The sequence below is a fragment of the Ambystoma mexicanum genome, chromosome 1p (genome assembly GCF_040938575.1).
Source record: "Ambystoma mexicanum isolate Mex_15411 chromosome 1p, UKY_AmexF1_1, whole genome shotgun sequence".
Taxonomy (NCBI): domain Eukaryota; kingdom Metazoa; phylum Chordata; class Amphibia; order Caudata; family Ambystomatidae; genus Ambystoma; species Ambystoma mexicanum.
In genome coordinates, this window is record NC_090921.1 from 559,673,454 (window position 1) to 559,688,814 (window position 15,361).

Here is a 15,361-nt window from a genome sequence, read left to right on the forward strand (position 1 = left end):
GCAACGGCTCTTCTGGAACCTTCCAACCCTAGATCCCTGCCTTGCACCTTGGTAGCTGCAACTTAATTGTTACCACCTCGTGGTCTTCTATTCTGAGGGTCCCCAGCTCTATGTCCTCGACTACTCCCAACAGGTGGGCTGACACCCATAAAAAAAAGTGTAACCCTCTCTGCCCCCCCCGTACCCCTCTCCATACATTCCGTTGTCCCTGGGCTCCAAATCTATCCTGCAATGAGGTAGAGGCCACCGCCCCCCATATGTACTCCCTCCCGAAGGTCGTATCCAAATTCCAGGAGCAGGCCGGATTGAAGTCACCCAGAATGAATATGTGTCCCTTCTCAAACCCCTCAATTATAGTTAGGAATTCCCTCAAAAAGACCTCTTGCCCTGAAGCCAGCTTATATGTTACTCCCATGTATTCCCCCACTACTATTATGTATCTGTCTCCTTGGACTGCCTTGCTATCCATTACTCTGAGGTCCATTCCGTTCTGAATAGTCAGCGCCACCCCACATGTCTTAGGTAGACGGAAGGCGTGAAAAGGTCTAGAGAACACAGGCTGAACAAAGGCTGCTCTTTGCCCCCCTTACTCCTGACTCCCCGTCCTTGTCCTGTTGTATGTGCGCTCTGAGGCCCATGATAAGGAGTCTCCTGAATTGTCAGAACGTCTGGGCCTTTTCTCTTGGTAAACTACTCCAATTGCTTACTCTTGAGAGGGGTGTTAAGCTCTCTCACATTATGTGTTCACCATTTGAATGGGTATAGCTCTCAAACACGCCCTCCCCCTCTTTCCCTGTGATGCGTTGTCTCCTTTTCTTCCCCTTGAGCCCTGCCACCCCTTCCTCAAATATGTTCAGTTAAGGTCCTGTGTGTGTCCCTCCCACACCCCTCCAATCGGTCCCCTCCCTGCTGCTCCCCCTGGCCGGAGCCCCAAGCCCCCAACGTTCACCATCCCTTCCCCTTGCTCCCCCTTTTTCCATCCTGCCCCCCAACTCGAGGATGAACCACACCCTCCCTACCCTGCCCCCTCACTGCCCCTCCCGACTACGCGCCCCCCTTGGGCATTCCTGCCCTAACTGAAACCATAATGGAGCGTCCTCCTACGCTGCCATGGCCCAATTTCCTGCCATCTTTGTCCACCACCCCCTATATCAAATCTTCATGAGGACTCTTCCTGCCTTGCCGCTATCCATCGTCCAGTCTTCCTCCGTTAGCCGCCTCTACCCCGGATTTTGGTTGCGTGCCCCACAGTGTGGCCCTCATTCTACACCTTTCTCCTGCGGATGCCCATTCCCAAGGCCGGGGCCTTGTGCGATTCTCCATCTGGGGGGCGCAAAGGGCTGTTCTTCTTGACGGTCCTGTCCAGTTTTCAGCTGCAGAAAGTCACTTCCCTCCTGCAGAGTGGTGATACACTTTTGGGCCCCCTCTCATTCAAAAACCAGTCCGAAGGGGAAAGTCCACTTATAACGGATTCCTCGCTGGGCCAGCTCCCTCAACACCATGTCCATCTGCCTTCGCTTAAGAAGGGTGCTGCCTGCTAAATCCTGAAAGATGGAGATCGGAGAGCCCTCATACATCACTGGTTGTATGGCGCTCTATCTGCGTGCAGGACTGCTTCCTTCTGCCCGTATCAAGAGAACGCTGCAAGGACATCTCTCGGCCTTACATTAAGGCCTTTCACCATTCTGCCAATTCTCTGAATCTGATCCAGCTCGATCCTTTCTGGTCTGTGCCCCCCAAGAGATCTGTGAAGACCCTCTGGACCTCCCCCCTCCGGTCTTTGTCCATGACAGTCTCGGGTAGATTTGTAATCCTTATGTTGATCCTCCTCGACCTATTCTCCATGTCTTCCATTTGTTCCATTTGTAACTCTAGATTTTGCGTTGCCACATTAAGCCGCTCTATGGCCTCACTGTTCGCTGTGGTGTCCTTGTCCACCTCTTGTAGTCCCCTTTTACGGAGGTCTGTCCTCTCCTCCATTTGACCAACCTCCTCCCTTATTTCTGTCAGGGCTGTATTTAAATCTGTTTGCATTAATTGAAATTGTTCTTGAAAGGTTTTAGTGAGCATCGTTTGGAGGGTCATGAGGTCGCTATGCTGGTCCTGTCATGATATGGGCTTGGTGGCCCCTGTCTCTATGGGGTCTCTGGTCCGCCGTGACTTAAGCGGTCTTGCCTAGGGTCCTCGCATCACTCAGACTCACATGGTGGGTAGGGTGACCGGTGTGTCCCCCGTTGATGTTGCATGCTTTAAGGCTTTCGTTTTGGCTTTGGACATCTGCCACACTCTCATGGGTACAAGGCCTCTCGCAGTCGTCCTTGATGGGGGCCCCTCGGTCTCTTCTCTGCTGTCCTCCACCAGATCCGTCCCATCTGCTGTGATGGGGGCAGGGGAGCACACCCGGGTCCCTCCTGCCTTGGATCTCAGCCACCACTCTCCCACCAGGTAATGGCTTCAGTACTCTTTGATTCCCCTGGTGTGGGGGTACTTGCTGAGGGTTCCACTGATGGCTCTACTCCCCGCGCCAATGAGAAGCACGTCTATGTGGGCACCTTCCCTGCCCTGGTCAGACCCCCACCCCCACCAGGGTGGTCCAAGGCCCGGTGAGGGTCCCGCTGATGGCTGCACTCCCTGTGCCGATGAGAAGCGCGTTTGTGTGGGCACCTTCCCCGCCCTGGACACACCCCCAAACCCAATGGGGGTGGTGCAAGGCAAGTTCTCTCCTCTCTCGTTGCCTCCTCCTCTTCTCGGTGCTACCTGTTGGTTGCCTGTCCAGCCGCTCTTCCATGCGGAGGCCCAATGTCTGCTCTCCCCAGTCCAGGTCCTACTGCCACCGCCTGCCAGTCGGGGGTCTACCTTGATGCCTCCTTCCTTCCCTGTACATGTCCAATACAATGTGAGAGAGCAGGGCATTAGGCTTTTGTTAGCGTAGGCCATTTTGATTTGACGGACTCGACTAGGACTGTTTTGTTTATCGTTTGATGGTCGAGAGTACTCCCATCTTAGTTATGGGCAAAATAGGAGTTTCTCTGACCCCAACATTTTCAATAAAGGTTTTACAAATTGTATCCATTGTATCAGTGCCATACCTGTGATATACCATGCCTTCCCTACATAGCTCAGTTTCAAATGATAGGTAGTGAAAGACAGCTGACCTGATTACGAATTTGGCGGTATGACCAGAGGTAATACTGCTAAAATCTTTTAACATAAACATGTGGTAATTACCAGGTGATCCGGTAGGTCTGCATGACTACAAGCTATACCAACCTTTCCTTTATTTCATTTCCCATTTTGGAGTCCAATAGGACTCCATTGGGTACAGCAATGACTTCTCTCAGTATATATTGCATGTTGTGCTGCTTTTGAATAGTGGTAATTGCCACCACACAAGAGCAGCTGGTAAAACGAGTTTACAAAAAAACCCTCAGATTTTGGCATAGTAGTAAAAAACCTGGTAATGGTAATTTCAAAAGCTTACTTTTTGTGGTGATGACCCCCATACCAGTTTCCCCTTCACTACCACCCCCACCCCAAACCCCTGCACACCCCCCTTTTCCCCCTTACCCTACAAATACATATACAAATTTGAAGTATTTCGAAGTTATACCCACAATGCAAATCACAACAAAGTAATTTACTTCGTGGAAACAACAGGATACCCATTGGTCATTTGCAATGGATACAGGAACGTCAATGTATCCCCACAGTTCACAGTTAGCACTTATTGAATGTATACCCCTTTGTGGTGAATTCAGCCCCAAGATACAAATGAACTGCCACTGGCTGAGTTAAGTCCAAATGGTGCAGAAATATCAAAACACACTGTTGGCAGAGACAAGGCCAGCATGTCATTCTGAACTATCAAGTAACTGAATGTTGGTTTCAGGAAAAGGAAAAATTAAATTAAATGAACCCTGTGTTCGAATTACAAAGCCCAAAACCGGAGGTCTACTGTCCAATACATGTAACTAAGGCCTAAAGTGCAGCTTTGATAACACAGAGAGCTACCATAGAAATGCGGTGCAGTTGCAGCTTAGAACAATGAACACAGGGAAAACGAATCTCCATTGCCAGAGCAATGCGAATATATATCAGGACTGTAATGGTGTGGAAGGAGAAGACTGACACACAAGTGGCTAAAGACTTTCATTAATTCGAAAATTAAAGAGAAAACCCTAACTTTTGCTATCTTCTAAGAGGTGATTCACTGCCTTAACCAAATACTATGGATGTGTCAGAATGTCCATTACTACAAATTCCAACGTCCTAGTCAAAAATATATTTCCTTCCCTGACACTTGTAACTAAACTAAAGGATTAGTGAGTCTTCTTGAGACAGAAGAGTGGCTTCCTTATTCAGAGAGTGGTCTACGGTGCCGGTGATGTGGAGGAACTATTTTTTGAGGGAATGACTCCCTTCCCCAGGTTGCAGTCCCTTTCACATGTGCAACAGAAAATTTCAGCTTCAATGTTTCAGTTGACTGATAAATCCGTATTAAAAATGATCAATATCACTATGCCCGGGGAATGAATCCCTTCCCCCGGGCCTTCCTTGGCTTTGCAGTAGCCAATACCAGGGGATACAGTTCCTTTCCCCTGATCTCTCTCGGCTTGTAGTTCCACCATTGTTAGTGGAATGACTTCCCCTGGTCCTTCTCAATCAATTTTCCAACGTTCTTGAAGGCTGGGGGAATGGCTTCCTTCCCCAGGCTTCTCTTGTTTGTCAGAGTTCATGACTTGTGCCAACGTGTTTCACTAGCCTGCTAAGAATGGTCTTGTTCTCACAATGTTCATAATGCCAGGGGGAGTGACTCCCTTCCCCTGGTCTTTCTCAGGTTTCTCACAGTGCCAGGGAAATGACTCCCTTACCCTGACCGTTCTCAGGTTTCTCAGGCCTTACCCTGACCGTTCTCAGGTTTCTCAGGTTTCTTGCAGTGTACACAATTGGGGTTTTGTGTAGCAGCCATGGTGCACTAGCCTGCCAGGTACTGTGATGAAGGAGAGGGTTAGTGATCTCCTTCTCTGTTGGTGGTGGGCCCCAGACCCCTCTTGATTCTTTACAGTTTGCCGCTGATGTATCTGGTTCACTACCCTGCCAGGTATTCAGTTGGCTCCATTTACTTAAGGTAGTCTCTGTATTTCTAAAAGGGCCCCAGACCCTGGTTCCTGGGCTTCCTGTGCCTTTCTGGCTTCCCCCAACAACTCTGGTACCTCCGGGTTCGTTGCTGGGTCCTCTCTACCCGCACAGAGTGCACCTGCTGCTCTGTTTAGCCTACCGCATTCTCTCTCTTTCTCGCAGCTTCCTCGCTGGCTGCGGCGGCTGTGCAGCGATGAAGGCTTGGCGGCTGGAGGCTCTCTCCACATTCGCACGGTTTGGTGGATTCCTTCCACCTAGTTTCCGTTTCTCCAGACCTCTGGTCTGTCTGCTGATTGCAGATGGAAAACAGATGCCCCTTGAGCAGCTCTAGCGTCCCGGTCTCTCCCGTCGCTTCTCGAGTGGCACAGCTTCCTTGCTTGATGCTCCTCGAGGGAGGGCTTAACGCTCGCTTCAGTCCTTCTTCTCGTTTTATCTTCTACTGACTTATAGATTGTCCATGTTGACTAGAATGCTGATCTTGGTTCCACAGGGTATTCTTTATCACTCCATGCCTGTTCTTCATCTCGATATTGATGTTCTCATACTCATGTGGGTTACCTGTACTCTTCTTCATCTCAGTTTCCACATATGACTCACATACATAGTCCCTACTCTTCCTCATCCCAGTACTTTTTAGGGATGCCCAATCATCTACCATACAATAGTACATCGAAGTGTGTGGGATTATGGGACCCTGTGAAGGGTAGGAAGAGGAGGGAGGTGGGGATATATAGTCATCCCTAGTCTCATAGGAGGATCCTTTCCCATGAGATCCACCCGCTGAGTACCACCCCCAGGGGGACTATCGGGTAGCCTCACCTCCCTGGCCGAATGGGAAGGAGCTCCCATAAGGGAGAAGGGATGACATCCACCGATTCGTCACAGGAAGTAAAGATGAACATTGATGGCATGGTGCAGGAGAAAAACAAAGATTGTGTGCTGTAAGATATGGATGTAGGACTCATGTATGGAGAAAGAAATTGTGACATTGAAAGCACTCATTTATGTTCTTCAGACCAACCAAATCGTACCAGACACAGATGGGCAATCTTTCTTTGACTCTTCTGCAGAGCAAAAAAGGGAGCAGAGCTTATGCCTGGGACCAAGGTTTATTGGGGTGAAAAGATGACCACTGAGTCAACAAAAATGGATGCTAATGGATGTGAATAACAGTCAAAATTAAATCCAATTTTGCAGTGAAGCCATGAGCTGAGGGCAATTGTCATGCACCATAGAATGTCACATAAGTCGGCGGGTGGAGTTGTACCCCGTTGTTCGAAGGAGATAAGGAGACCAAGGCACAGCCATTAACTTTGAAAGAAACTAATTGTTTTATTGCAGGCTGAATCAATATTGAGTGCCCGGGTCTACATCAGGGTCTTGGGAGTGTAAGGTAGGCATGGTATCAAACAGTGAAGACAGACACAAGTGATCACAGTTCAAGTATGTTTTATTGAACTTCACTGGGTTGGTTAAACGCTTATTTAATCCGAAAAATAAGGATGCGAGAAAGCTACGACCATCAAAATAATTATAACGCAGTCCTAGTGGAGTCTCTGTCAAAATAAAAGGGCATATACTACTAAACCTATTGCCAGTCCTTACTACTAAATACAAATGGTGTGGTACAATGTATGCAAAAAGAAAAGTGTTCAAGAAATGTCAGGATATTTGAGCAGTTGGCTTGCCTTCCCCACGTTTTCAGCACGGGACACGGCAGCATGCTCGAGTTTCGCACACACTCTGGCGTCTCTTCCACAAGGCTATAGTTCAAAACATAGGTATAACGGCCTTCTGTGTCAAAGTCTCTTTCCCAATGAAAGTCTATTACTACAGAGGATCTGACGTAACAAATAAGCACCAAAATTCCTGTCTTATAAGGATTTTCACATTCATATGTTTGCAGGTTCACAGTTTACCTGGGTCTCCCTCCTTCAGGCTCGGACCCCCTTTTAACACAATGTTCACGATTGGTCTCCCTCGTTCGGGCTCGGACCACTTTAACACAATGTTCACAATAGGTCTCCCTCATTCGGGCTCAGACCACTTTAACACCATGTTCACAATTGGTCTCGCTCTTTCAGGCTCGGACCACGGATCGCCCTCTTTCGGGTTCGGACACTTTAACACAATATTCACACCTGGTCTCCCTCATTTGGGCTCGGACCATGTAGTTTCACTTCTATGCTTTCCTCTTAGTATCAAAAATTGAAGATTTTGATTGTGCAATGGGTTCTGCTTAAACCATTGCAGGACCCCTTCGATTCACTTTATTTATCATTTCCATCTTCTCTTTACTTTCACTTCTGCCACTTCTTGCCTGGATACCTCACAGAGACCTTCGATTGAGCACACACACAGTGGCAGACCACTCTGTTACTGGTATTGTATATTTCTCTTTCAAAGTTCAAACATCCATCAGCTATTAAGCTTTCCTCGCGATTTTCATCACACACGTTTCCAATCTTCGTACTTGCGCTCTTTATACGATGTTGCTGACTGGTCTTTTATTGGCCTCCCCAACTCACCGCCCTGTGCTGATCTCTCTGGCACTGCTTTGATCCTGGAGCCAAGGGCAGTATCATAGTGGCTGCTGCTCCTCCCCGACTCGATTAGCCATGCAGGAGGGCCCAGGGTATCTCTGACACACAATGCAGGATTCTTCAGTCTGGTTCGGTGACCTTATGCTTTTTAATAAGAGGGATTCTTGAAAGTAATGGTTTCTTGCCGGAAAGGTCAAGGGTGGCTCCCTCCTTGCGATGCCTTCTTGGTTTGCTGTCTTTCACCCCTCATTCAACTCCTGTCTGGAAAAAACTGTTCCTTCGTGGGCTTTGCCTCCCTCAGAATGTGCTCTTGTGCTCCGCCTTTTATCCGTGTTGGAAAGTTTAATGAAAGTCATGTGTGAGTGGTTTCCAGTAATTGCCTGGCCTTGCCTGACCATAGTTGTGGGACATGTCGGGTAAACTGCTCAGGTGGGAGTCCGTTTTCTCCCACAGCAGGCTGTCCATGCGAAAGTGTTTGTGAAGTGAAAGGAGTGAGTTAAGGTTCCTAAATATCCTACCGAGTAGGAAGGGGTAAAGGTGTTACAGGGAGGGGGATACAGTGTCTCACCATCAGGTTGTCGTGACCACTGTGAGGGGGCACAAGTTGTGCCACTAGCAGGCTCCCACCAGAACCCTGAGGGCCTTAAAACCACTGCAAAAGGGCTCCTGGAGCCAGTCCTGGCGCCTTTGGCACCAGGCTCATATGTAGGAAGGAAGGGCTGTTCAAACTAGGTCCCATTTATGTACATGGGCCTTTAAATCCAACATGGAAGCACCCACACAGTCTAGTTCTAAGAACCAAGCCATGCGGTCTAGTGTTTTGGGTGTGGCAGGCCTGGAACTACTTTCCATGGGACTAATTTACCTGTGCTATATAAACCACACCCTGACTGCAGAAAATGGTTCGTGTTATTCTGCAACCAGCAGCGTGATGCTCACCGTGTCCAGCTCCTGGTCTTCAGCGTCTTCCTGTAATCCTGCAAGAACAAGATTATTCTGTTTTACCTGAGAAAACACCATCCAGCACTCAGCATCTCAACTGGGCTGCAATCTGTGGAAACCGAGAGAAGAAGAAACATCACTCACCTGTGAGTACTAGCTTAAGGACTTCCGGCGAACCACTACCACAGCTGCTGTTTGAACATTGTGACCTGCAATAACGGGAAAGGGAAAAACAATATTAGAACGCACGCTTCCAAAACATCGAATTCCATCAGTTTTAGAATTCCAACGCGCTACGCTACACTTCCATCCGGAGCACCACAGCAACATCTGCAAAGGAAAAGAGACATAATCAGGTTTGCTTTCGATATTAAACAACCGCACAGCGCTGTACTACCTTAACGGATTCTGGGGGCCTGTTTTTCATCGCGCTCTCATCCACTCGCAGCAACCTGTGATGAGAAGAAGAAGAAAACACAGGTTAGCTTCAAAAGACAATAAATGCGCTGCGCTTCGCGCTTTCTCTTACCTAGAAACGTGCCTCTCCATCTGGCACGCCAGCATCAAGACCTTCGCACCCGAACAGAAGGAGATAAAGACATTAATGAATTCCCACCATAAACAGAACAAAGACTTATAATTAACAAACCTACTTGCCTACCAGCAGATTCGGGGTCACAGGAGGCCTGGGTCCAAGGAAGGCGTACTGCACCAGTGAAGCAACTCGGGCAGCTCGCCAACAAACGTCAAGCGCCCCTGCACAAGAAACGCAGGACGGATAGCTCACCCTACAAATAACTAAGGTGAGAAAAGAACCCAGTGGAAGGGAATCGGTCAGATGGAGATGGGAGATTCACCCATTAGAGACAGTTATCACAAATCCTCCCTTCTGTAATTGTAGATTCATTTTTCAGCACTGGGCAACTATGCATCCAGGGTTCCAGATCTCAGAGCCTTCCAGACGCCCCCGGGGATATCACGTGAGCGTAACACAGGTGTCCTACTCCCCGAAGACGCCTCACCCAGGTAATCCTCCCGCACTGGTCCACCTCCAGGGTATGGATCCAAAGGCGATGGCAGTGGCCTGACCACCTGAGAGAGAGATCGCCGGGGACTAGCGGGTAAGACACCTTCTGGTTTCTCACAGGAGGAAACAATGTGTGATTAAGTGAAGTGAAATGTTTGTATGTCATTGATAAATATATGTTAGCCAGCAAAGAAGACATAGAAAAACGTATTTAGAAATTTAAGAAACGTATCCATGATGCTAGGGCTCCCGGTCCTAATGGGCTTGCTAACATAGTCCTAAATCAAGATCCTAGCAGGTGGGCTATGATCTAAAAAATCCTTTTTGATAGAGTGTGTATCAACCAGGACATTCGGATTTCATGGCAGCAGTATGTTCTCACCCCGGTCTATAAAAAGGGGGATAGGCTTATGCCAGAAAATGATAGATTTTTGTCACTTCTTGATTCCACGGGGAAACTTTTTTCCACCGTTGTTTTAAAGTTTCTGCAGGCATGGGTCGACGCAAGTCTCTGCAGGCATGGGTCGACGATAGCCAATTGCCTGAATTTTAAAAAACAGTGTTTCGCCCAGGTAGCTCCACTACCCATAATCTGAGGGTAATGGAAACCCTATTTCGAAAGGCATCAGTAAGGGGTGGTTCAGCGCTGTACACCATATTCGTTGATTTTAGAGCTGCCTTTGACAGTGTGAATCAGGAAAAACTATGGGCCAAGATGGAGGGCTGCGTTTGTCCTAAATTGCTCATGTGTGCATTTAAGTGTTTGCACCACAGTACAGGCGGGCAAGTGAAATTGGATGATTCAGGCACCATGACCACTAGCTTTTGTATTTTAGAGGGGTGAAGCAGGGATACACATTAACCCCTTGCTTTATAATGTAAACGTGGCGGACCTACCTTCCCGTTTTACTACAGTCATTGGCTGCTGCCCCAGAATTGGTGGACAGCCATTACCATGCATGCTTTAAGCCGATGACCTGGAAATGTTCAATCATACCTTTAATGGAGCCATGAGAATGTTTGATACACTAGTCTCACACGCAGTCGAAAATGATTTAACCATAAATATGGAGAAGACAAAGGTAATGCTGATAGCTTCTAAGAGGGTTAAACCCCCTGCTTTGACAACCAGCTTGGGGCAATTGGAGTACGTTGTGAAATACCACTATCTGGGCCTCGAAATGCGTGTCAGTCATAACTGCTGTTACCTAAAAGAGACAAGAACGGCAAAAGCTTGCTGTTTGACACACCTGATTGAGCAATTTGCTAAGCAAACAGCTGGTTTTTCTATGAAGGGGATAATCACACTCTAATGACAGTGTTTCTGTCCCATGGTCTTGTATGGACTGGAGCCCCTGATTATGCGGGACCTCAGTTGGTTGGATAAATTAGAAGGTTACTTTTGGAAAAGGTTACTGAAACTTTCTTCCTTGACCCCAGTCGAGTACCTGGGGTTGGAGTTAGGCCTTGTTTTACTTAGATGTAGATTGTTGACCAGTTGGGGAGCCTTACATTTAAAAGCTAATTCGTACCCTAAATGTCAAATGCTAGCTTTATCGGAGGGTCCCAGGGCACCTAATCTAGAGCATAGTGGTACTGAGTTTAATTGCTTGAATAATAAAAAATGTATTTATTCATTTATTTATTTTTACATATTTTTTGCGCGCAAATAGCCCTTAGGCATCATGGCGCTGTTATTTGAGGGTAACTTAGTTATAGGGATGGTACAAGTGGGATATGCATTTACAAGTTTGTACATTAATACATTTGAGCACTGAATATAAATGCATTTTGCAAGGTATATATAGCCGTATTAAATGGCATCCTGATTATGTACGTGGAATCAGGTTTGTTACATTGAAACTTATGTTTAAAAACAAATTGATGCACTGGGATTGGATTAATAATTGTGTACATCTTTGGAGCGTAAGCATTTATAAACACATTTCAAATGTCAAACACAGCTACCTTTAAACACAAATGTACTTTACGGTGCCCCAGCCTAGCTGAGCTGTGCAGAATGTGATGCCTAGACTATGTACTAACCAATTTCCACTTTTGGTGTTTAAGGGTTCCTTTAATAGGACCCCCCGCCTAATTGATAGGGTCTGTCAAATATGTAAAATTCCAGGGGAATATCAAAACTGGTAAACATTTATTTACAGAGTGTAAACAACTGGGCCCAGTTTATATGACCACTCTTGGCAAATACGTCCATAACCTCGATGCAATAAAACACAAGGGCCCTCATTACGACCCTGGCGGAGTGGGTTTACGCCAGCGTTATTCGCGGCGGACCCGTCCGCCCTACTACGAGTTCCCGTAGCGCCATGGAGCGTTTTCCGCCTGGTTTTTCCGGGCGGAGAAATCCATGGCGCTACGGGACCTTGTTGTTAATTACGCCACCGTATTTTACGGTGGCGTAATTAACGCCTTCCCCACTCCCATTATACCCTATGGGGCAAAAATGGGAATGGGGAAGGGTAAAATGGGGGATGGGGATTTACCGCCCCGCCAAGGTCGGAATGGGGCGGAAAATCCGCCAACCCCCATGGCGCTATCGGCAGCTTTCCGCCGTGCTCCATGGTGCATTTTGCACCGCGATTTCCGCCAGGGTCGTAATGAGGGCCAAGGCCTTCTGGACCTATTATCTTAATACTGAGACAGAAAGTGTTCATATTGCTTTGTATTGGTTATGGTGTGTAATTCTGAAACGTTTAATAGTTGATTGTGTCGAATAATATTGAATTAACTAATTTTAGCCATTGAGTCATGCTTAGCTTGGAAAGGCTCGGATTAGGTAATGATTGAAATGATTTAAATGAATATGATGATCATATGTAGGCCATAATGTGCAAATTAGTGTTGTTGTCTAATTACAGTGAATTTTAAAGTGTATTTTAAGTATATGTTAAAGTGCATTCTTTTAAACTGTAAATATATGAATGGAATTTTATGTTTACCAATGACATTTTTAAAAATCTTTGTATTTTGTTGTTTGTAAAAGCTCTTTTAAAACTAAATAGAAACATAATAAATACATACATTGATAAATCTGCCATAGGTTTATATAGAGAATCATATTTTGCCCATTTACTTGAGAACCGTTACATTTATAAAAATGGTTCGAGTATGAAAAGCCCCATCTGATGATACACCTTCCCTAAAAAATGACCTTGTGAACCAGAGTTATGAGATAAAATGTGATTATAGCTTCCCAGGAGCTGAGAGTCGGGAAGAGAGTAGCTTATTAAATTAGATAGCTATCTATAAAATCTTGTGCTGCTAAATGTTATCCTGTTGGAATGAATCATAAAACTCTGGCATTTGCACCTGCAACTGCATGCCGACATGAGCCACAGTGCGTTGTGACCAGCATAAACAGACCAATTCAAAAATGTATAGTTTATGACGCTTATTTATAAATTGAAGAAAAGTGTCATGTTAAAGATTTTAAGTCCATTTGAAGTGTTTAGAAATCCCATTCCAAACGGGTGGAGTCATAACGCTCTGAAATTGAGCCTAGTAATGAAAAGAGACCAATCAGAGAAAAGGGGTTAGGCCTTGTTTAAGGAGGACAAATAGATGTCCAATCCGAATCATGTGCCAATAAGCTGGCACCTCGTAATTTAGATATTTTGGGATGTGATTATGGGTTTAAAAGGAGACGCACGATGGGAAAAGGGGCTCTTGCCAAATATAGGAATGTCTGTCCAGAATGATGAGCTAACTAAAAAGAGGAGAGCTGTCTGAAATGATCTAAGTTGTCTATGCTGACTGGAGTTCTAGAAAACTATTGAAAGGGAGTCAGAAGGAGGTGGATGAGACCAGGGGAAAGACTAAACACCTAAAGGAACCAGGACAGAGGAATTGATGCTGGAGGCTATTTATAACCGAGTATGGAAGGGCAGTCATCCCATATCCCTATGCTTCCCATGAGATGACCCTGAGGCTTGATGACTTTCCGGAGCATACATCCAGAGAGATATCTAATGTAAGTAACTAACCCCAATAGAACAAACTAGTGGTCTTGTTAAATTGGTATCTTTTCCCATATATACATTTGTGGGGAGGGCATCCAGGAGTAGATATGCAGCCATCGTGATTTATTAATAATTTAATTCCCACATAGCCAAATAGCATAGAGTGATCTTGGAGAAGTACAAAATCTCCAATCTCTGTCCCAGTGTGAATAGTGGTATAGACCTATTAAGTTACTTTCGTCCATGTGTATCCATGTTGCAAATCTCAACATTTCCCTTAAGGGAAGAGGAATGCAAAACACAATTTCAAACTTTTGAACACTCCATGCGCCTTGCATTAAAGCAGACAGTGTGCCAAGTACCAATAGAACATCTGAGTCTCTGCTGTTCAGGAAAGTGTTTTCTAGATTAAACAAAGTGAAGCAATAGATTTAAAAGAACATTCTCTAATGAGAGTGAGAGACTCCAAATTGAACGAGAGACTGTTCAATACCTCGGGCTAAAGGAAAAGGGTTCATTATATATTGAGAAAAGAGGATGTTGATTAATGTTGTGCCAGAATCTTGCTAGACCTGAAAAGTGCACAGCGAGGACCAAAATAAAGAGCGCTGCACATGTCTATTCTTTTGCCAAATAGAAAAGCATTACATTTCAGCGCAAGGGTTTTGGTCCTGTGTGGCGAGGGTTCTAGGGAGCTGGGTAAAAACTGCACTCAAAATGAGTGACATACAGCTTGAGGATGCCAGAAAACACCTCCTAGCCAAGCTTATAATTTGTAGCGAGTGGTGAGAGCAGGAGGCAGGGGGCTGGCAAGCCAGAATGATACAGATGTTACATTAGTAGGTACTGATATTTGGCATGGAGTTGGGATTTTGCATAAAGCCCTAGCAGAATTCCGCATGACCCAAAATATCCACAAGGAATAAAATTAAATATCCCAACTCATGACTTTGTTGTATTTTCATTTATAATTATTAGAAGAGAGATTGCAAAATAAAGGTGCTAGTATGCCACAGGACCAATAATCACTCATGAAGTTAGAGGATACATTACAACAGAGCAAATTTCTTGAGCTTAAACATGAAGACCTCATTGGACAACTTAAAAATGAGGTAAAACTCACAAACTGGCCAGTGCAGAACGAGAAATTGAGCACTCCATGCTGCAGGACAAACATAAAGAGAGATTAGAAACCTTAAATTGACTTCAACATAAGCTGAATGACCAAACTACATACAATATTGCATTGTTGGATGAAGTTAGGGCCTTCAGACAGTTCATAAATGAACGACACTGTGAAAACTATCAGTTCATCATAAAAGAGATTGACTCGCAAAAGGAGTTTGATCAAATGCATCAGAATTTAAATATTCTGGAGCAATAGAAATGATATCTGATCAAAGAAAAAGATGTTCTAAAATTGAAACTGGATGTAGAAAAGGGTCAGCATGATCAGGAACTGGCCAAAATCAGGGAAGAAAATATAAATCTGAAGGAGCGTCTGAGACAAGCAGAGGCTGACCTGTTACAAGTGGCACATAGTAGAGATGCTTTGGAGAGAGAACTTATTTTAAATGGAAAATGCTGTGAAAATGCTAGCATAATGCAAGGCTTTCAGAGGGATAACGAAATCCTTCAAGATGAAGTTCAGAAAAGAAGGGATTGATTGGTGGCTCAGAGCAGTGTTCTTGAAGCCAGCCAAACCTCAGTGTCAGATTTAAAAGCTC